The 21,439-nt window shown below is 38.4% G+C and overlaps 1 protein-coding gene across 6 annotated transcripts in view; it reads left to right on the forward strand.

Moving 5' to 3' along the window:
* SEMA6D (semaphorin 6D) overlaps window positions 1–21,439 on the forward strand; it is a 588,742-nt gene that overhangs the window by 282,561 nt on the left and 284,742 nt on the right. For all 6 annotated transcript variants that reach the window (XM_054531128.2, XM_054531135.2, XM_054531139.2 and 3 more), the window contains one exon: window positions 4,079–4,150. The gene's annotated coding sequence lies outside the window, so the exon portion shown is untranslated. The remainder of the gene's footprint in view (window positions 1–4,078; window positions 4,151–21,439) is intronic.

A 21,439-nucleotide genomic window follows, 5' to 3' on the forward strand; every position in this document is an offset into this window, starting at 1 on the left:
GATCATGCAGTATTTGTCTTTCTGTGTTTGGCTTATTTCACTTAGCATAGTGTCCTCAAAGTTCATTCATGTTGACACAAATGGCAAATTTTCCTTTTGTTAAGGGCTGAATAATATATTCCATTGTAAATATTTATCAAATTTTCTTTATCCAATCATCTGCTGGTGAACACTTATGTTGTTTTCATATCTTGGCTATTGTGAATAATGCTACAATAATGTGGGAGTGCACATATCTCTTTAATGTATCATTAATAATTTCATTTCCTTTGAATATATACTGAGAAGTGGAATTGGACTGTATGGCAGTTCTATTTTTAGGTGTGGGTTTTTTTTTTTTTTTGGTTTTTTTTTTTTTTTTTTTTTTTTTTTGGAGATGGAGTCTTGCTCTGTCTTCCAGGCTCTCCAGCTTAGAGGAGTGATCTCGGCTTACTGCAACCTCCACCTCCCAGGTTCAAGTGATTCTCCTGCCTCAGCCTCCTCAGTAGCTGGGATTATAGGAGTGTGGCACCACACTCGGCTAACTTTTTTTTTTGTTTTTTTTAGTAGAAGTGGGGTTTCACCATGTTGGCCAGGCTGATCTCAAACTCCTGACCTCAAATGATCTACCCACCTTGGCCTGCCAAAGTGCTGGGATTACAGGCATGAGCTACTGCACCCAGCCTATTTTTAGTTTTTTTGAGGTACCTTGACACCTTTTTCATAATGGTTATACCAATTTAAAATTCCACCAACAGTATACGAGGGTTCCCTTTTCTTCACAAGGATAATAATTTTTATTCTTGTTTAGAAATGGGAACATGAAGACCTGGAAAACTGTGAGTTACCCATATCAATGTAAAAGGCTTGTGCCCTCCCTGCTGCAAGGCTGGGATCATTTCAGAAGTGATATGCCAAGTTTCCAAGCATTTATTGTAATTTATGTTTCAAAGACAGTTATCATTCCCCACTCTGGAAATCACTGTGGATTGACACACTCTGAGTCTGGTTGGGGCCAAGGAAATTAAAGTAATTATGATGTAAACATGTCGGTATTAATGCTAATGCTTGCTAGAAGAGGCAATGTAGAGAACGTAGATTGACATAAGGCCATATACCCTGTGTATTCTCATTAAATGTTTAAAGGCTGAATATGCAAGAATGTTGGCAAATTTCTGGAAACTACTGGAAAATGTTAGCTAAATGGTAGAATTAGAAGTAGAGGAAGGGATGGAAAAAAAAGCTGTTGAATTAGGGATAACTTTGCAAGCGCTGACTTAGATGCTTGTGAAATGGAAGTGTAGCTGTTTCTCTCTTTTTTACACATCATGGCATTTTGCTAGGGATTAACTCATTGTCTTTTTTCTTTCCCTGCCAGGATGCTAAGAGAACATTGATATAGTTCTTTATCACTGTCGTAATTATTTCTGTAAGGCCTACACCGGCAGCATCGGTGCCATTTAGTAAATGTGCCTGCTCCAGTAGGAAGCAGAAAGAAGACCAGTTTGAACTCCTTCCCCTACTAGCGATGTGATCTGGAAGAATTGTCTTTAATTTTATGGCCTTAGTGTTTCCCCTCATCTGTATTATAAAAATAGTATTATAATAATATTATAATACCAACAGGATTGTTTTGAGACAGTTAATGTCACAGTGCTTGGTGAAGCATAGGCCAGTACATATGTTATGTAAATAATGGTCTTATGCCACTGATTGTCACTTATTGCACTAGATTTGACTGCCTTCTTGTTGGAAATACAGTACAATCAAGAAAATTAGCAACTTCAGCCTTGTTTCTAATTTAAATATATGTTACTGTGTGTGTGTGTGTGTGTGTTCATACCTATGTTTCTTCATCATTGAAAATGCAGTTACAGCTGAAAGTGATTTCCATTATTGGTGTTTTCTTATGATAGCAGAATTTATCCTGAATTAACAGCATTAGTAGAAATGGAGAACTGTTTCAACCACTGCAATCGAAGAAGTGGTAAAATGGTGTGGAAAAAGTGTCTGAGCACTAGCTCTGCAGGGAAACAGGCAATGAGGAGCAAGAATTGTCCAACTCATGGTACTCAGTATAAGTGGGTGAAAGCTCGGCTCTGAGAAAGGACACAAGTCACCAAGGGCCATGTTCAGCCACGATGGCTAACCTCAGAAGAGGCAGCTGTAGATATGAAGTGAGCTGTGTTACGTGGAGCGAGTTCACAGCAAAGGGGGAGTTATCAAGAGCAGCTGACCCAATACCTTCCGAAAGATCACCTGCTTATCGAAACCCTTTATTTTACATATTTAGCTGTGGACAGGCTGTGCAATTATTAAAGCGGCACTTTTCCTTACTTATCTTCTACAGAAAAGATCAAGAAAGCACAGATTGAATTGTCAATATCCAACATCCAGGTTTGAATAGTACAGATAAAATTGCCCGCAACTGTTAGACACTCAGGCTAACGGGAGTAGCCCTTCCCATGAGCTGCATTCGCTTACCCTCATCAACACACTAGGAAGCCATTCAGAATGATTTCCAAGACCAATTCCTCCTATTCCACCCTGTCTAGACTTTCTTGGAATGTTTTATGTAGAAAGTCCTGGATTTTCCTTTTCATTGACCCCTGAACTCTTGAGGTCTTTGGGTACGGAAAGTCTGTCACTGCCAAATTTCCTGTCAGCATAATTTCTTACCTGTTTTAAGTAAATAACCCATCTTTTCTGAACCCAGTGGCATAGTGAGTAGTGGGAGCTATCTGCCCAGAGGAAGGAGTATTTTATCACTGACATGATTGAGAATTATCAGTGCAAGGTGGTGATAAAAAGCAAATCAACTTTTAGTTGAACTTTATTATGATTTTAAAACTCTTAATAGGCAGTGCACCCCCTTATTGCCTGAACCTGGGGCGGATTTCCTGCCTTGAAATGCCTGAGGACAATTGCTTTAAGGGGTGTGTGTGTGTGTGTGTATATGTGTGCGTACGCGTGCGCATGTGTGTGTGTGTGTTTAGTCGGGGGAGGACTTCCAAATTTTCTTCAGTTTTTTTCATTTTCCTTTTCTTTTTGAGAAATATTAAGAAATCAGGACACTTCAACCTGTTCAGTTATATATGTGGTAAGTATTCCCAGAGTACTGTTAGATTAACAATTCCAGATATTAGAATTACAATAATAGGCAAGCCCAGTTTCATGCCCATCAGTAGCTCAGACATTTAAACATCCTCCGGATTCTCCAGAAAGTGTTTATTTGCTCATCTATTGAAAAAGTATTTATCAAATACCTATCATATGCCATGTACTTTGCTAGATATTGGAGATAAAATTAACAAAGAAATCCTTGACTCTGTCTTCATTTAGCTTCCAATCTCCCAGGTATGCTTACCTGCCTTCTTCATGAAAGTTCTATTTCCCAAACTCAGTCACTTATTACTACCTTTAAGATCTTTCATATGTTGATATATTAAAAGTGTTATTATTTACTTAAGATTTACTTTACTCCCACTTAAGTTAAAAACCATTTTATAAGGAAATACTTTATTTCTGCTCTCAGAAAAATGTGCACATGATTATAAACTCCACGAGACTTTGTATACTTCTCACAACTTGCTCCTTACAGTGTCCTGCAGATGGTAAACAGAAGACATATAAATACAAATGCAATGAAAAAAAATCCTATTAATAAATTCTAGTTGAATCTTGTCTGCCAATACCCAAATTAGTTAAAAGAGAAATTAGTACAGTTTAGAGACATACCTTAACCAAAATAAGACTTTTCCTGTGAACTAATTGTAATTATTGGAAAGGAAATAACTTTGCTACGGTGTGCCTTGGTGTTACCTTATTCCATGTCCTTGTTCCACCTAATGGTCTTGCTTACCTACAATAACCATGCCATATGTTTTGTCAGGCCCTGGTCAACACTGTTGGATTACTTATTAAGTTTTGCATGGAGAAATCTTTTTGATTGAAGGCCTAGAATTGCTTATATCAACTGGAATTATGAACCTAATTCCAATTTATTTTCTCTTTTTTTAGTAGTCTGTAGGTGACACATTTTCACAGCATTTGTAGCTATCCCAATATATTTTTCTTCTTTTTTTTCTATTTACTGTAGAATGCATAATCCTGGATCTCTTGTTCGCAAATCGACAGCCTGAAGCCCTCTGGAAGCCCAAGACTCCTGGAGGTAAGGCATGAACTTTTTTGCAATTATGTCTCTTCTGCATGGAATGATACTGCTGTTTGATTTAAGTTTGAACTTGGGAGATTCATTCCTTTAGGGAAATATTTAACCTAATCTTGATCTTTGCCTCAAATTGGCATTAAACGAGCTTGACTAAGTGGTCAGATTGGGTTAGCTTTACAGATTGGATTCTTGATTTAATACAGCTCAAACTACAAGCATTATTATTATTATCTAAACCCTCTTTGCCAATTTAGAAAAAAATACAATAGGAGGAGAATAAAGATAAATAATAAAAGCACTACCCAAGCACCCGTTTGAATCATAACCTAGGTCAGTGAGTTGCATGCCATACACTGACAGTCCTTTGTGGGGTGTTTCCAAATTTTATTCAATGTAAAGTGTGTTCTTTTCATAACCAAATGTGTACACTGTGATGGCCTTGTCTGTTAAGCAGCCACACAGGAAGGCAAGTTGCATGATGCCTATAAATGGAAATACTCCAAATTATGACCAAGTGATGGGAGAAGCAGCAGCCAAGTGCCAGAGAGAGTCTGTGAGTGGACATGTGACTGCTGTTCCTCATGAATGTTGGTGGGAGCAGGGCCAGGGCAGTCAACAGTTCTACGCACAGAGTGACGCAGCGTTGGGTGACTGGGTAGACTTCATCGTGACTTTGCTTTTACAAACTCTGTGAGACAGTGACGCACTGTCCTAGTCATTGTGTTGAAATCATTGCTGACTCTTAGTGAAGTTTTCAGTTTGTTCATCTCCATAAATGTATCTTCAAGATTCTGGTATGTTTCAAACTCCCACTTCCCCCCCCTAGAAATGGGTCTTTCTGATTCAGGATTCACCTTCTGTCGTAAGTCATACTTTATTAATTGTTACTTTTTGAAATCAAGTTATGATATACACCTTGCTTAAACATTCAGCTCCTTCAGTAATTTTCTTGATATTTTCAGCCTTTATGTCCTACACAATCTGTCGTAAAGACTGCTGCTCTGGCAGACATGAGCCTTTATGATTTCTGTCTCCTGTGAGGGTCTGCACCTACTGAAAGGTTGATTCTCTGAGAGAGGCTGAATTACCATGAGATGGCAGTAGAGAGCAGCCTGGCAGATAGGCCCATATTCCTTGGTATTTGAGCCAGACTAGGGGCTGGGCCTAGTGGGAGGAGCTAGATTACAAGGTAGGCTGCTTTTGATTTTTAAGTGTCTTCTTGGAAAGAGAGCGAGGCATGTCTATGAAAGAAAATGCCGGTAGTAACATCTGAGGTTAACAAATGTGTGTCAGGAGAATGGAAGACAACTCCTGAAATATACCAACCTCCGGTGATCAGAGTTCTACCTGGCTGTGTTCTCTCTCTCTCTCTCTCTCTCACACACACACACACACACACACACACACACACACGCGCGCGAAAAAGAGAAAGAGAGAGAGGGAAGTGGGAAGGGGATGGAGGGAGAGAAAAGAGAATGGATAGAGGACACAAATACTTTATCCTTGGAAAGCAAGGTTAAGTGAGATCAGCAAAAAGCAAGAAGGCAATTGTGACTGATAGAGAGCCACGCAGGACAGCTGAAGTTTGAGACCATATTACCTTGGCTTTGCCATTTCAATTCTCAAAGGGGCCAAAGTGCCTCCGGATTAGACACTAGCGTGGGCTCTAAATCCTGTGTATTTTAATAGCTCCTATTGTATAGAGAAATCAGAACAAGTTAAAGATGGATGGCATTTTTAAAACTGCTGCCCAAAATGTGCCATGTCTTGCTTAAGTCACTTAGTGCACTACTGGCAGTATTAGAATTAGAACCAAGTCCACATGCCCTAATTATCAATAGGCCATGCTTTCCAAATCACAAGAGCAGGACCAGTTTATTTTTCCCTCAAACAGAAAAGATATTAAAAGGGAATCCAAAATAACCCTAGAACTCTATTGGAGGAATGTGGATGCCTCCATGTAGTAGAAGGAACACGGGGCTTTGTGGCCAAAGAGAACTGGTATCAAATCTTGCCTCCATCTTTTATAATCTGTGTGGCATTAATCTTGTGGTTTGTATATCTTGATTTCTTCTGAGCTTTAGAAGAAATCAATAGCATATTAAAAATATCAATAAAAATACCAATAACATTGATATAAAAAGTAGAATTGAGGATTAAATGAGATACATGTATATAAGGGAGAGATAGGTGAAGACTGAATCCTGAAATTGTTCAATGTGGAAAATATTGATTTGATTTTTGGAACTGGATTCTGCAGTCTAAGGTAGGAGGTAGAATCACTTTTTTTTAGGTTGAAGATGCTTTTGTCCTGTCAAGGACTACTTGCCTGGTTGCTTATAGTTATGCAGATAACAGAGCAAATGACACTCATTTTTCTGGAGAAAGAGAGCTCCAATGTTTTGTGTAGTACCTGCCATTTGAAACTGTAACTGTGATAAGTTAGACAGCACTCTGCTCTCAAAAGAGTCATGGGAACTTCCTGGAAAAGAGACATTCAGACTCTACCTCTTCTCTAGGGTCAGTCTGAGGAAAAGAAAATGCTCTGCTAATCCTTTGGACAGCCGTGAGACTGGGGACGTAGATGAGAGGAGGAGGCAGGCCTCCTTGGAAAGGAGTGGCAGCCTCACCCTCACTTCATAGCTGGCAGTACCCACTGCACTTGGGGCCTTTCCCCTCAGCCACTGTAGAGGCAGCTTTGGTTCTAGTCCAAAACTGGGGCTAGAGAAGATTTAGGATTTGTGGAGCCAGTGGACCCTTGATAATACCAGGCCAAATCAGAGAGTCGGTACCTCTTGAGAGAGGGTCTGTGGCTGGGCCAGGGGAGTTCCTGAGCCAAGAGACACCAAGGCCAACTTTGGAAGTCATCTACATCACCCGTCAAATCCAGTAATTATGCTCAAGCCCCCTGACTCACATTACACACTCTGAAAGAAAGAGAGTCACTAGCTGGCTCTCCATCAAGTCCTCAGGAAGTCTATATGTAAAATAGAGATTTGGTACCAGCATTATGCCTCTTCATAAAGTATGAACTTAAATTTTTCTTGCGTTAGAGAATTGGGGTTAATGCTTAAAAAGAAAGCTTCTCATAAAATAAAACTAATGAAATATGGCTCTGAACGGATTTCAGAGACACGTCTTCCAGACTTCCTGGGGTCCCCTGGAAGGAAAAGGTTTGCTCTTATTATCAGCAAACTATGAAAAACCATAACTACACTGCTCGAAACTCATCATTTTCTTTCTTTTTCTTTGACCCAGAAACTCCTTCTTTCCCCTTGGTCTCTTAAAACATCTATTAGTGACTATATTGTGATGGTGGCTTTGTAATCTCGCAATTCTGGCTCTTACATGGAGCAAGAAAAAAAAAATTGTTGGCAAGCTCATCGGGTTCTGGAAAGGCTGTGCCTTTCCCAGCTGGCCAGGGGAGCTGGAAGCCTGGGAAGGCTGTCCACAGGCTTTCTGGCAAGGGTAAAGGAAGAAAAAAGGAGAAGGAGGCTTAATTCCTAGCTGGCTGGACCTTGGAAGGTGGCCTCTTTTCCCTTTGGCTCATGAAGCAGAATAGAAGGCCAAGAATTCTAGCTGAGTTCCTGTCAGCTTGTCGCCTTGCTTTTGGACTCATGGAGTGAACTGAGTTGAGAAGAAGCTGAGGGCTGCCTGAGGCAGGCTTACCACTGAGCCATGAGGAAGACAGACCCTCCCTGTCACCATTGGAGTCAGAATATCTTAGCCAGAGGCCTCTCTCCTTTCAATTTAGAGAAGTAGATTGAAGAGTAAATGGCCTAATTAATTGTAGAATGTTTGCTCAATATTTGTTTTTTTTCTATTATCCCATGAAATTACCATAAACAAAAACTACACTTTTATTTCTAGGCAATGAAAACCTTATTGCACAAAGGGTACATGGCATTAAGTCTTAAACTTACAAGTATATCTTTTACAGCAAATGTTACATGACTTTAAAAATCATCTTGAAATATGATTCTTCTCAAAGTGTCTTGTGTGACTTCAATGAAATACTCATATGTGCAGCCTCCCTCTAGTAGGTACTGACTTATTAAAGCCATTTAACACCTACGCAAGTTGCTACATGCAAAGAGGCACTAAGTCTTCATTATATTTGTTTCTTCAGTGCTTAATATTGAGGCAAAAACAGTGATGCTCAGCAAATGGTCCCTTTGTCATTTTCCCTGTATTCCTTGGCCCTTTTGCAATCAGACAGGACACTGTGACCAACTCTAGACAATGACGTGTGATTGGAGGTAATACGAATGTCACTTGCAGACTGAGAGAATGAAAGCTCTCATGCAGTGCTTCATGATTCTGTGGTACAGTGTTGTGGCATGATTTCATGGCCATCTAGCAGGCATGTGTTCTGGATGATATAGCTACAGAGTGACAGAGTCTCCTTCAACTTGGATCCTTGAGTGACTGTGTGGAGCAGAGTCCCTGCTGACACCTCACTGGCTATAAAATATGAGCAAGAAATAAGCCTTTGTGACATAAAGTCACTGATATTTAGGAGTCAATTTGTGGCTTGCATAATGGAGCCTAACCTGACAAGTGCCAAGCAATTAGTGTACATTCAATTAATTTTTGCTGAAAAAAGAAAGCACTCTCATTTACCTAAATAAAAGCCTAAATCATAATCGTACCAATACCAGTATATTTGAGCCCTGTTTGTGTGCCAGGCATTGTGCTAAGTCATTTACATTTATAATTTTATTTATGTTGTATAACAACTCTATAAAGTATCATCCCCATTTTTCAATGAGGAAAATAAGGCCTAGAATAGCTAAATCTTGTCACAGAATGTCTTGAAGGTTCTATTCAAACTCAAGAATTCTGACTGTAGAATCCTTTGCAGCGTATCTGATTTTCATTTTTCGGTATCATGTATCACTTCCTTTGTTGGCAGATTACATGTTTGTGTAGGCAACCTGAATGCTAGCTGGAAAGCCCCCATACACTCAATCCTTATTCCTAAATTCAACAAGTCTTCATGTTTTAAATCATTGTAAGAGAGCTTGCAGTTCCTGATAAGGACAGAGTTGCATGGCAGAGTTCAGCAGAGGAATAGAAGCTGAAAGAGAGGAAAGTTGCCAACATCCCAGTTCATAGTAAGTCAGATCTTATTAGATAACTTAATTATTTTGTTTGAAATTAGGTCTGAAAACATGATATTAAATCAGTTTTATCTATAAATTTAAAAAAATAATTACTTTTTCCAAAGTTTGGATGATATATTGGACTGGATTACCCTTGCTTCAATTTCCCCCCTTTCTAACAGTCTAATAATGCCTCTGTATTATTTTATTTATTGCTTATTTATTAAACAGCCCTGGCTAAAGATCAGAAAGAATACGTGAGCACTTTGCTTGAGTTGTCTCGTCTATGACAGTGCTGCTGAATGGAGGGCCTATAGTGGGGAGTTTGGGCAAAGTGTGGTGAAAACAAAGAGAATTGTTGGCGAAACCTGTGCCACAGGGGAGGGACATTTATCATGGATCCTGAAGGAGACAGGAACATATTCCAGGCAGAGGAAGTAGGTTGGGCATTCTCAGCACAGGCAGGTAGACAGGAAAGAACTCTGTATTTGAGGTGCTGGCACTTCATTTATTCATTTAACTTTACTGAGAATGCTGGGAATTAGTTGAAGCATAGATTTCATGGAAAGATAAGTATAGAAATGAACTCCAAAAGTTATTTAGGATCAGGTTGGGAAGGGATATGTTTATCTTGCTAATTTGAAGATTTCATTTAAGAATCCTAAGTGAACTTTATAATCTTAAAATATAAGCTTTTATTTAATAAAAGGAGATGGACCTAATTATTGTACTCATTTTATGTGTGTGAAGCATCTGAAAATTTCATATATGTTATTTCCAGGTTTAATTAAACAGAAACCAATGGTGGAGCTTAGAAACAGCTTAGAATTATGTACTATTTCTTCCACTAATGGTGGAGCTTAGAAATGGCTTAAAATTATGTAGTATTTCTTTCACTTATCCATGATCCACTTTAAAGCCTTCCTCATGCTCTATCTCCTTCAATAAAAGCCTAAAATTGTTTAGAGACAAACAATGGGAATGGCGGTGGGGGGAGCATGAGTCTAAAGCAGTGCTGACACACCCCAGGCGTACTGTCTGATTTAATTCAGTCCGTTGTTTGTTTCTCCCATGAACTCAAGCCATTTACTCTGGCCTAAGACTCCTTTTTCTCCAGTTCCTAGACTTTTTGCCTGACTCTGGTCAGTTCATTTTCTTAGCACCCCTGTACTTCCCTCCTTTTCTGAGAGCCCTTGGTGAGGTCATATCTTTAAATACAAATCTATCTTTCATCCAAAAATGTGTCAGTACTTGAAGAAACAGGAGACTGTAATACTTAGTAGTCATGTAAAAGGATCATATTGTATACTTATGAAAAGTCCGTGGTGTGGGATCAATGTTGATGAATCAGAAAACTGACATTTCATAATGTGGAATATATTTTATGTTTCCCAGCATGTTAATTCATTAACCAAAATGTATTGACTAGATTCACAAACTAGATATTTTTTTAAATATCAGGAAAATATTCCCTTTCCCTGAAATTAATTGCGTAGCACTTGTTTTTGTTTTTGTTTCCTCTGACAAGATGAGTGTTTTTAAATACCACATGAACTCTTGCTGGAGGCTGCATGTAAATTATGTTATCAGTCCCGTCCTAATAACCTGGATAGAGTATGCAATGAGGAGCACCTGGTGCTCATACACATTACCTTCTTGGGATTATCTGGTTGGGGCCATTCATTTTAGACACATTAAAAATGCCTTTCCATAACTATAAAGAGCTTACATGCCCAACCCTGGCCAGCTGCCACTCAAGTGTTGCCATTAATCTGTAGCAGGGAAAGATCAAGAATGACCTGGAATAACCCACTTTAACAACAAGAAAAAAGTTTGAATCACAAATTCCAGTAATTAAGGATTGAAATCATCATTTTATATTTGGAAGAAAGCATATTGCTATCATCATAAATAGATTTAGTGTATTTAATGTTTTAATAAGCAAGAGAATTGTGTTGGAACTATCTAAACCAGCCAACAGCCACAGAATTTGATTTTTTGCCAATTTTTTTTTCCTTTTCTTTTTGGTTGGGTAACACAGTGAGAAGTATTTAACTAACCATTCTCTATACAATTCATTTTCTGAGGCTTGCAGTGTACTTCATTGGTAAAGCTGGATAAAGACAATAACTGGATAAACTGTTTTTTGTACCAGATATTGTGATGTAATCTAGAAAAGTGTGCTAAAGAGAATATTGGCTTAGCCTCCTCATAGTTCAGCTCTTTCTATGTAAATGCCCAATCAGTTGTTCATAAAAACTAAAATTATGACCTTCATTTTCTGTAGCTTGAAGTTACAGCAAAAGTGTTCCATCAATAAACTCCTCAATAGTTTTTCGATCCTCATAATATCACCCAGCAATTCTCTCCTTGAGTTGAGATAATAGCAGCAATTAGGCAGCTTTTATTTCTCAACCCTTTTAACTTTTGCTGTCTTATAAACGAGCACACGGCATATATATGTAACCACTATAGAAGGAATGCTGGTCAGTGTCAGGAGCAGGAGAAAACAGTTAGCCTATTCATGAATTATACTTTATTTTTCACTTTAGCCCCAAAGGTTAAATGTGAATGTGCTTGGTTTGCCTCTCTCTATTTTGACTGCATGTGAAAGCCTCGGAAGAGTTCTGTAGATGGGCAAAGAATGTAAGGTTTATGAAAATCAAACACACTTGCATTTATTAGTGGTCACTAATGGCATGTAATTAAAGTAATTACAGGAAGGCAAGCAGACAATTAACTTGTTGGAAGTGTCAACAAAGGGTAATAACAGAGTTTAAAGTTCTTGTCTGCATGGTTCATCTTTAAGTCCCACAAATATTATAGAGAAAGGGTGATGCTAACCAGAACGGTCAGGCTAATATTAGACCTTTATGAAGCAACCCTGAAGTCTGTGTAGTAAAATCAAAGAGCCAAGGGCAGGGTGTTGTGGTATAGCATGGGGTAGAAGGAAGGGAGCTGGAACCAAAAACAGCCTTCAGAAATAATGGTGGCGTAGTCAGAGCTTTAGCAAGGATTGACTGCAGCAGATGGCAAGAGAATAATGAACACAGAAGCCTTCTTTGCCATTGTATTAGTCCATTCTCAAGCTACTAATAAAGACATACCCAACAATGGGAAATTGTGTAATGAAAAAAAGGTCTAATGGACTCACAGTTCCACATGGCTGGGAAGTCCTTGTAGTCATGACAGAAGACGAAGGAGGGGAAAAGGCACATCTTACATGGAGGCAGGCAAGAAAGAGTGTGCAGAGGAACTACCCTTTATAAAACCATTGGATCTCATGAGACTTATTTATTCACTCTCCCAAGAACAGCATGTGAAACCCCCCACCACCCCATGATTCAATTGCCTCCAACCTGGTCCCTCCAATGACACATAGGGATTATGAGAGCTACAATTCAAGATGAGATTTGGGTGGGGACACAGCCAAACTATATCAGCCATCATTCTATGTATTCAAAGTGTAAACCACATTCTTCATCTTTGCTTGGTCTTGGTCAACAGTTACTTCATACATATATAATTTTTTTATTACCAAGTGGGTTATATGCTCCTGGGGGACAAAAATGTCCATTTTTGAAATCTTCCATGTCTTCTGCCTTGCTCAGTTTGGAGCACAGCATCAGTTGTTGGATAGGAGCCTCCCTAATTGCCCATCCAGGATCTCCATCCTCAACCTGTTTCTCTATGCTAAGTTCAGTAAGAGGCAGGCTTGATGCTAAATACTAAGAACCTTATTTCAGTTTTGAGGTTGACTTTTTCTGAAGGCTAGGACCAGTCACTGATACATAAGAACATTGCTAGTAATACTAATAAATGTATAAGCACCAGTTATCTTGTATATACTACCTACTTTATTATCTCATCAGGACAACTCTATGAGGTTGTCTTCAAGAGGGTGAGGCAATCTCATTTGTATTATGTCTATGTAAAATAAGTTGGAGTTTTAGAGTAGTGACTTGGAAACCAACCCTTTGGGAAGAGTTAATTGGAATATCTTTTCTTGTTAATGGAGTGATTATAATATTCTAGGACTAGGGGCCATTTGCTATCAAAGGAATGAGGTTATAAAAAGAGATGCTACTTCCCTAACCTCTGCCCAAATGAAAGCATACATCTACAGACAAATGTAAGTGGTTCGCAATTTCATTAATTACATACTGCACCATTTCTTAAATTCAGTATTTTCTTATCATTCTTTTTTTTTTTTTCTGAGACAGAGTCTCACTCTGTCACCCAGGCTGGAGTGCAGTGATGTAATCATAGCTCACCGCAGCCTTGACCTCCTGGACTCAAGCAATCCTCCCACCTCAGCCTTCTGAGTAGCTGGAACCACAGCATAGCACCTGATTAATTTTTTTTTTTTGTAGATATGGGGTCCCATTTTGTTGCCTAGGCTAGTCTTGAATCCCTGTGCTCAAGTGATCCACCCACCCTAGCTTCCCAAAGTGCTAGGATTACAGGCAGTAGCCACCGTGCCTGGTCCTATTTTCTTATCACGCTTATTGCACTTCCTGTGTTCTTTTTATTTCTCACCTACATGAAAGTAATAACTTCCAGAACAACTTCCCCAATTTTATCTCTTCCATCTCCAGATTATTTTAGGTACTTTTAGCTAATGGATGTCTCCTATCTAATGGGTAACTCTAATCATAATACTGTCCCACCCAGAAACCTTCAATGGTTCTCCATGGTCGACATGACAAAGTCGAATAACCTCACCCTGACAGTCAAGATTACCCACAAGCAAGGCCCAACTTGGCTGTTGAAACTGATTCCGCATTATTCTCCTTCAGACCCTCTACATTTCAATTTCAATAATATTCTTCATGAGGCCTCTGCATTCATTAGCTTCCCCACCTTTATTCCTTGGCTTATGTTATCCCAAATATTTGTTTTCACACCAAAATTCTGCCTTTATTTCAAGATCTACCTCACATGTCACATTAATGACACACTCTTACCTCATCCACTCCCCTCCACCCCCTGCTTCTGCCACTGAACTGCTAAGGTTCTTATCTGAACCATTTTAGCTTGTGCTTATTTATTCTTAGACCCATCTCATCAGTAATACTACAACATTTTTGAGAAGACAGAGTCATCTTACTTCTCTTTGTATCCTTGTAACAAAACCATAATAACATAAACACCGTTCCTCCAACCCTGTTGTCTTTCTTCACCTGGTGAACTCCTATTTAAATCTGAAGACCTATTGTGGATATCACCTCTTCCAGAAAGCCCTTCTTAAGACCTCAGGCTGGGTTATGTGCACCTTTGTGTTTTCATTGCCCTTTGATCGTACTTTCATCTTAGATCTATACCATTATAGTCAAATTATATAATTATAGGGCTGCCTCCACCATTAGATTAAAAGCATCCCCCAAGGAATTATCTAGCATTAAGTTCCCCGAGTCTTAAATGATGGCTGTAATTTTGCAGGTGCTCAGTACATTCTGAATGGCTCTGTAAGGGCTCAGATCCATGACGGCTTTCTTGGTAGTGTTGGAGAGAGTGTCTCCAGTAGATGAGGGCGGTTTAGATAAGATTTAGAGAGACCTTTTTGAGGTGAGCAGCCACAAACTCTTCCAGTTGCAGGGTTCTAAAACTATACTCAGCTTTGGCTGTGTCATCTTGAACTCCAAAGCTGCCCCCATTTATAGCTGCAGAGTAGCTCTGTACTTAAGTGCATGAAGAGGAAAGTATCTTTGTAGATTTAAAGAGAGTTAGGATGGATTTGAGAAAGTAGCAAACTTTTAAAACTCTTATGCTTTTTTAGACACCTGAACCCCAGTTATGTGTAGTGGGATAGTTCTCATGATTCTCCTCAAACCGACCTTGACTGAGTGTTCCTAAGAATTCAAGATTGATGGATACAAGACTGTTTTAGGTCACAACCATTGCAATTTTCAGACATCTGGCCTTGAAGTGAGGCCACTGACAGTCCCATCACCTCCAACTCACAAGTCCATTGAGCTCTATTACTGAGTATAACTGCAGTGCTCTGAACAGGAGGGGAAGATTGTTCTGCCTTAGACTGTAATCAGCATGGACTATTTCCTTTTATGTGCTAAATCCTAACCCTACTGCTGGGAAGGAGCATAAATGCATGTCATGTATAATTCAGCCTTACCTGTTTAAGATACAGCTCTATATTTGTATACAAAATTATGTTAAGACTGAACATAGGATTTCTGAGGCTGTATAGAGTGGAGCTGTGTCTCACCAGGTCTGGTTAATTACAGAAAGCCTCCTGGAAGTTATTTTCCAGAGAGGTGAGAGAAGTATTTGGCCAGGAAAAGGACAGCCGTTTCAGGTACAGCGTGCAACCTCATGTAACGAGAGTTGGACAGAGTTGAGCAAGGCATTCAAGGAAAACAGTCAGATTCTTTGGCTAGAGCAAGGATTCTGAGTGGGGAAAACAAATGATTAAGTCTCTGAGGATGGGGAAGGAAGGTTCAGTAATTGATCTATCTAGAATTTAGATTAAAGATATATTTTGACGTAATGACAACAGGGAAACATTATAAATTATGTGTGGGAGAGAAGCATGATTAAAATATTTTTGAGGAAGATTTTTAAAAACTTTTATATTAAAGATAGTAAAGAGGAATGAACTAAAACTTGGACATCATGAAGGGGTTTGCTACATTAAATGTATGAGCTGATGAGGCATTAATCTGAGGATGACATGCCATCATTACCTGTCCCATGACATACATCCCTATTCAAATGCAGAATGCTTTCAGAGTGGCACCGGAATCCTTGTCAACACAGTCCTCTGGGTACCCTTTACTGATCAATTTCAGTTGGCAAGCCTCATGATACCTAAATGCTATCCATGGTTTAGAGAAATGATACAACAAGGGCCATTATGTACCAGTCACGTGCAGGATATGTATTAACATTAATAAGATGGCATTCATAGGATACCATTAATATTAGTGTTAATATTAATTAACATGAATAGGATGATATGGACCTAGGGTATGAGGAAAAATGATGAATAGGAAATGAGTGAAACTTAGAAAGCTAAGCGACTACAAAGAGTTGTTCCAATAATGTAATAGAAAAATGTGGGAGGATTTCTTGTTTTGATAAAAAACAAGTGAGAAGTTATTTATTAATCCATTAGATCTATGTTAATGGGAACATATTAACTAGATAGAAATGGCTTAGAGAGAGAATAAAATATTAAGGTTGATAACTATTATTTCAACACTTTCAATAAGTGTATATTGAGAAATTACTCTGTATTCGGCATATGTTTGGCAGCTTGGAATATATCAGTGAAAAAAGTAGATATAGATACTTGCCCTTGTTGGTGCATGAATTCTAACAATGGGAAAGACAAACAATGAACAAATGATATAACAAATAATCAATAGTTTATTAGAAGTTGATAAGTACAGTAAAAGTTAGAAAATGTATAATAGAATAAGGATTATTAGGAATTTGGGGGCATGGAGGGAATTTGGAGTCATTCATTTATAAATCTTCACCATTTGACCTACTGTCAGAATATTTGCTGGAAAACCTCATACAACTTGAAAATATTTATAACTAATTTTCTCCTCTCTAATCAGAGACTCACTAGCCGTAGACCCTTCAGACTGCAAAGGTATGTGCTACGGTTTTTTAGGAGACCAGAGACTGATCAACTTGATTCACATACTGACCTTGTCACCTTCCAGGAAAGGAAAATTTAGGTAGTGGTTGATGAGGACAGAACATTTGGCTCATTGGAGTCTCCATGTTTTTTTCATGGATGAATTTATGAAATTTGTGGCTGCTCATTTTCTTTATTCATCCAGAAGATGAAGAGAGCAGCTTGCCTGGTTTTGCCTACTCAGGACATCAAAGTCTTAACTGTAATAGTCAAGTTTATAGTCCATTCAAATATCTATCAATTACAGTACCAGGATGTGATTTTTAACTCAGGGTGTTTTAAAAATCATAGAAGGATTTGTTGGAGGTTTAAACCTACTCTCTAGAATGAGAAAACTATACGAATTTTAGTATTCAGTTACCATGGGTACTATATTTACTATAGAACAACCATAAATATCAGTCAGCGGAGTTCAATTTTCCATCTTCATGCCCATCTAAGTAAGGATCTGTTAAAAATCTCTTCATTTTCATGGCCAAGGAATATTGGCTGTGCTATCTCAGACTCAACTCTTCCCCTCTCTTATTGTTTCTGTTTCTTGGAGCTTCTTTGGTTTGCTGAAAATGCCCTGCTTTGTTTCTTTCATACCAGATGTGGGTTTCTGATTTCAGGGCCCTTGTTGATACATTCTTGGTCTTCCTGTGTGCAAAATCTTAAAGTGCACTTCATGTTGAACCTTTGCAGAGATATTTGCTTATCTCACCAAACTGCAGGTTGCCTGCTTTACTTGTTAGCCTCAGAAGTGTCTTGGCCTTGCAACTCTGCCCACACAGGAGGACTCCCTTCTCTCTGTTCCTTTTGGCACAATCAATATTTTCTCTGCATTTTGTAGCATTCTAAGCATACTGTGGCAGCAGGAAAGGTATTTTCAGTCTCTTTTTGGCAGTAGGAGTTATCTTCTGCGCGGCACCAAGCTGAAAACATTCTCCTTCGTGCAGTACTTTGACATTATTTCAGCAGGAACAGTGCAGAGGTACTTCCTGTGTTGCACCATTAAATATCCCTGCCTCACCAACAGCCATTTAGGGACACTTCCTGTGTAGCATTATCAAAATTCCTGTGCCAGCAGTAGCAAGGCAAGGATATTTCTGTGGTACTTTCAAAACACCTCCTATGTAACATCACAAAGAGGATTAGCGCGGGTTATGGTTTTGATTAAACATTTTGTTTCAGAGGCCACACAGCAACTCAGAATCCTATTGTTTATTTTATTTCCAATATTGTTGGAGTTCTTCACAAGTATATAAGATACTATTACCAGTTAGTTCATGAATTTAATATTTTATCCCCTAATCAGAGTCACTCAAGCTGTGAAGATCCAGGCAGGTAAATGGAATCCCATCAGATTTAAGGCCCCAAGTAACCTCTGAATTTATAGTAGCATTCAAGAAGGAGGCAAGGCCTACACTATGTATATCCTGTTTTCAATTCTGTTTCTCATTCCTTAACAATAAATAAAAATACAGTCTAAATTTTATCACTCTCATGAGAATAGTCATTTTAAAGAGAAGTTTCAAATTGTACAGTTGTGGGGATTGGAGAAGAAAATGAATGCCATGTGATGTCCTGTGGGATAAATCCCAATTCTAGTTGATTGATTTGAAAGGTTGTTTTTTAAGCCTTTTCCCTTTATTTGTCAAGGGTTACATAAGGATGTCTATAGCACAGCACACTGGACAAATACATCTTAAAATAATGTAATGATTTATGAATACTTATGAATCTTTAGAGAACACTTCAAATTGGCATTTATGTGTATGTGGCTTTTATGCTACAGGAGATTCACCAATGTCTTAATGATATAAATGCCATATTTGTGTCACTACGACTAAACGAATTATTATACATGTGGTCAAAATCTGAGTCATTGTGACCTGGAAGGCAGGCACAAAAGAGATAAATATTTATAGGTCCATATTAAAGTAATGGTCACATTGAATGAAACCACCTAATATAGTTTTGGTCGCATCTGTGTTTCTCAGGATATCTAGACATGGTTTATTTTTTGAGAAGTAGTTAATATTTTGGAAGACAGAATAAACACAAAATGACCACAATTATATAGAAACATAACTGACACCAACCCCCATTCAAAAAAATGAAGATCACCAGGAACAGGCACATAATAAAATATTTTGCAGAGAGAGTGAAATAGTCTGGATTAATCGCAATTAAATATATACCAAAGAGAGTCATACAGTACTTAAGCCAGAGACAGTTATGGCAGGCTCAATTATATTATATATCCAGCTGTCTAGAATGATGTCATTTAAATTGAGTTAGCTTGACCACTGTCCAGAACTGATGACACATTGCAAGAAAAATAGCAGAAAGCCCAAGAAAGCTAGCCTGTAACTCTCACAAGAGTGGCAGATAGGCATAGCAGCTGAGCCACAGTGCTATGGCTGTCTGTGCCATGTTTCATGTAGCCAAGAGATGTGGCACCACTCTCTACAGTGCACCCAACTTTGTGAGCACTTTCATTAGCCACTGTTAATATGAGGAAAATAATATTATTTTTCAAAAAGAGCCGGAAAGATTCAGTCCACAGAGCCAATAACATTGCTTATTATAAGTCCACAATATTAGACTGTGTTTGTATAGACAATGAAAGGACAAGATGCCCAAAAAACCACTTTGTAGTAAACTAAACCAGGGCAACAGGGCCAGGTATGAGAGTGTGGTTAGGAGAATTATCTCAAGTGTCTAATAAAGCCAAAGTCTGCTAAAGTCCATAGTCGTGGCTACTGGGAAAGTGGGATTGTGGATATTTTGTGACCAGACATAAGAACTCATTTTTAGTTAAAGCATTTTAAAAAAGTATACAAGGCAGAGTTGCAAACAGTCTCAGCCTATGAAAAGGACAGCTGCAGTCAATGTTCCCACTAATATTTTCCATCCGTGCACTGAGTGAATTTGTAATGTGCAACTCATGTCAAGAAAATAAACAGATGTGCACCACAAGCGGAACAACAATGAAAGAACTTACATAGATTTTTATTAAGATTGAACTTTTGATGTTGATTCCACTGGTAAGAGAGCACTGTAGGCAAAGGTCTTGTATTTATAAAGTTGTCTCCTATTGAGGAAGATGAAGATGTCGACACTCTCCAACAGAATGCTTTGAGCTCTTTCTAGTGGATCTGTGCCAACTCTGAAATACCCTCTCACCCATTCTCATTATGAGCTCAAGTGCAAGGTTGCCAGACAGCTGGATGTGAATTACAATGAAGAAAACAGACCTACCAAAGAACTACATCTGTTATCTTGGCCTCATATGCACCCTGCTGAAACCAGCTTTTCCACCTGGCCGAAGACACGGGAGAGCACACTCATATGTTAGTGAATTGTTGACCTTAGGAAAGTCTTTGTAACTGAGTATGTACATTTTTGTAGGAGAGAAGAATTTAAACTAAGGATTTAATTGATGACACAGGTGCTAAATCTGTACTACCATTGACTACAGATGTAATGCATGGTTTAAAAATTTCTTCATAACTTTCCCCCGTACATGCTTACAGCCTTTATTAGCCCTGCCATTACCTGAGCATCCTACAGCCAAGGGATATGTACTATTTAACTTTCCCAGAACACACTGTTATTTTTAAATAACTATTTCTTGGGCGACTACTATGTAACAGGCATAGTCTCTGTTTATACTGTAGTCCTTGCCCTCAAGTCTAGTGAGGCAAGGCAATATTAAATAAACAAATATGCAAATAAATATTTAAATCAAAGTGTGACTTTTTATACAAGGAACGCATTAATACATTCTCTTTGTAAAGACGATCAAACAATATACAAATACATAGAGTGAAAGGGAAACAGCCTAGATTGACCAAGACTTTCAGTTGCAAGTGACATTGTGCAAGAGATGTGTACTGTAATTGGCATCCCCTAAGAACCTTAGAGAATGAGGGAAGAATGATCCCCTCAAGGAAACTGCAGGAAATGCTAATTGCTAATCAAGTAGTTCTATCGATGCCCTTCCCTCCAACCCCACTTCTTCTAAGAAACTCACCAGCATAAAAATTCATGTCTTTCCAAGCCTTTATCCACACATTTATAATACATGTACATGTATACATGTATAGTTACATCTGTACATATGTATTCAGATATGTGTGTCTACACATATGAGACTGTATGCATATGCATATCTATACATGTATGTGTATGGCTTCCGTTTTAAAAATCATAAGTTGGATTACATTATATGTATTGCTAGTTTCCTTTACTTAACAACACTATATGTTACTTTTCTATGTCACTAGATATGGATCTATTTCATTCTTTTGATGGCTGAATCATTTGTCATAGTAAAAATGTATGACACTCTACCTAATTCTCTCCCTATTTATAGATATTTAGCTTGTCTCTAATTTTAGGTTACAGTTCTTCACTGACCATCCTTACAGATGCTTCTGTATGCACATATGCAAGTATTTCCCTGGTGTTGTTATCTACACATGTTATCTAGCCTGTGTTGCTTATGAAGTGTCTTTCAACCTCAAT

Source organism: Pongo abelii, chromosome 16 (genome assembly GCF_028885655.2).
Source record: "Pongo abelii isolate AG06213 chromosome 16, NHGRI_mPonAbe1-v2.0_pri, whole genome shotgun sequence".
In the NCBI taxonomy this organism is placed as follows: domain Eukaryota; kingdom Metazoa; phylum Chordata; class Mammalia; order Primates; family Hominidae; genus Pongo; species Pongo abelii.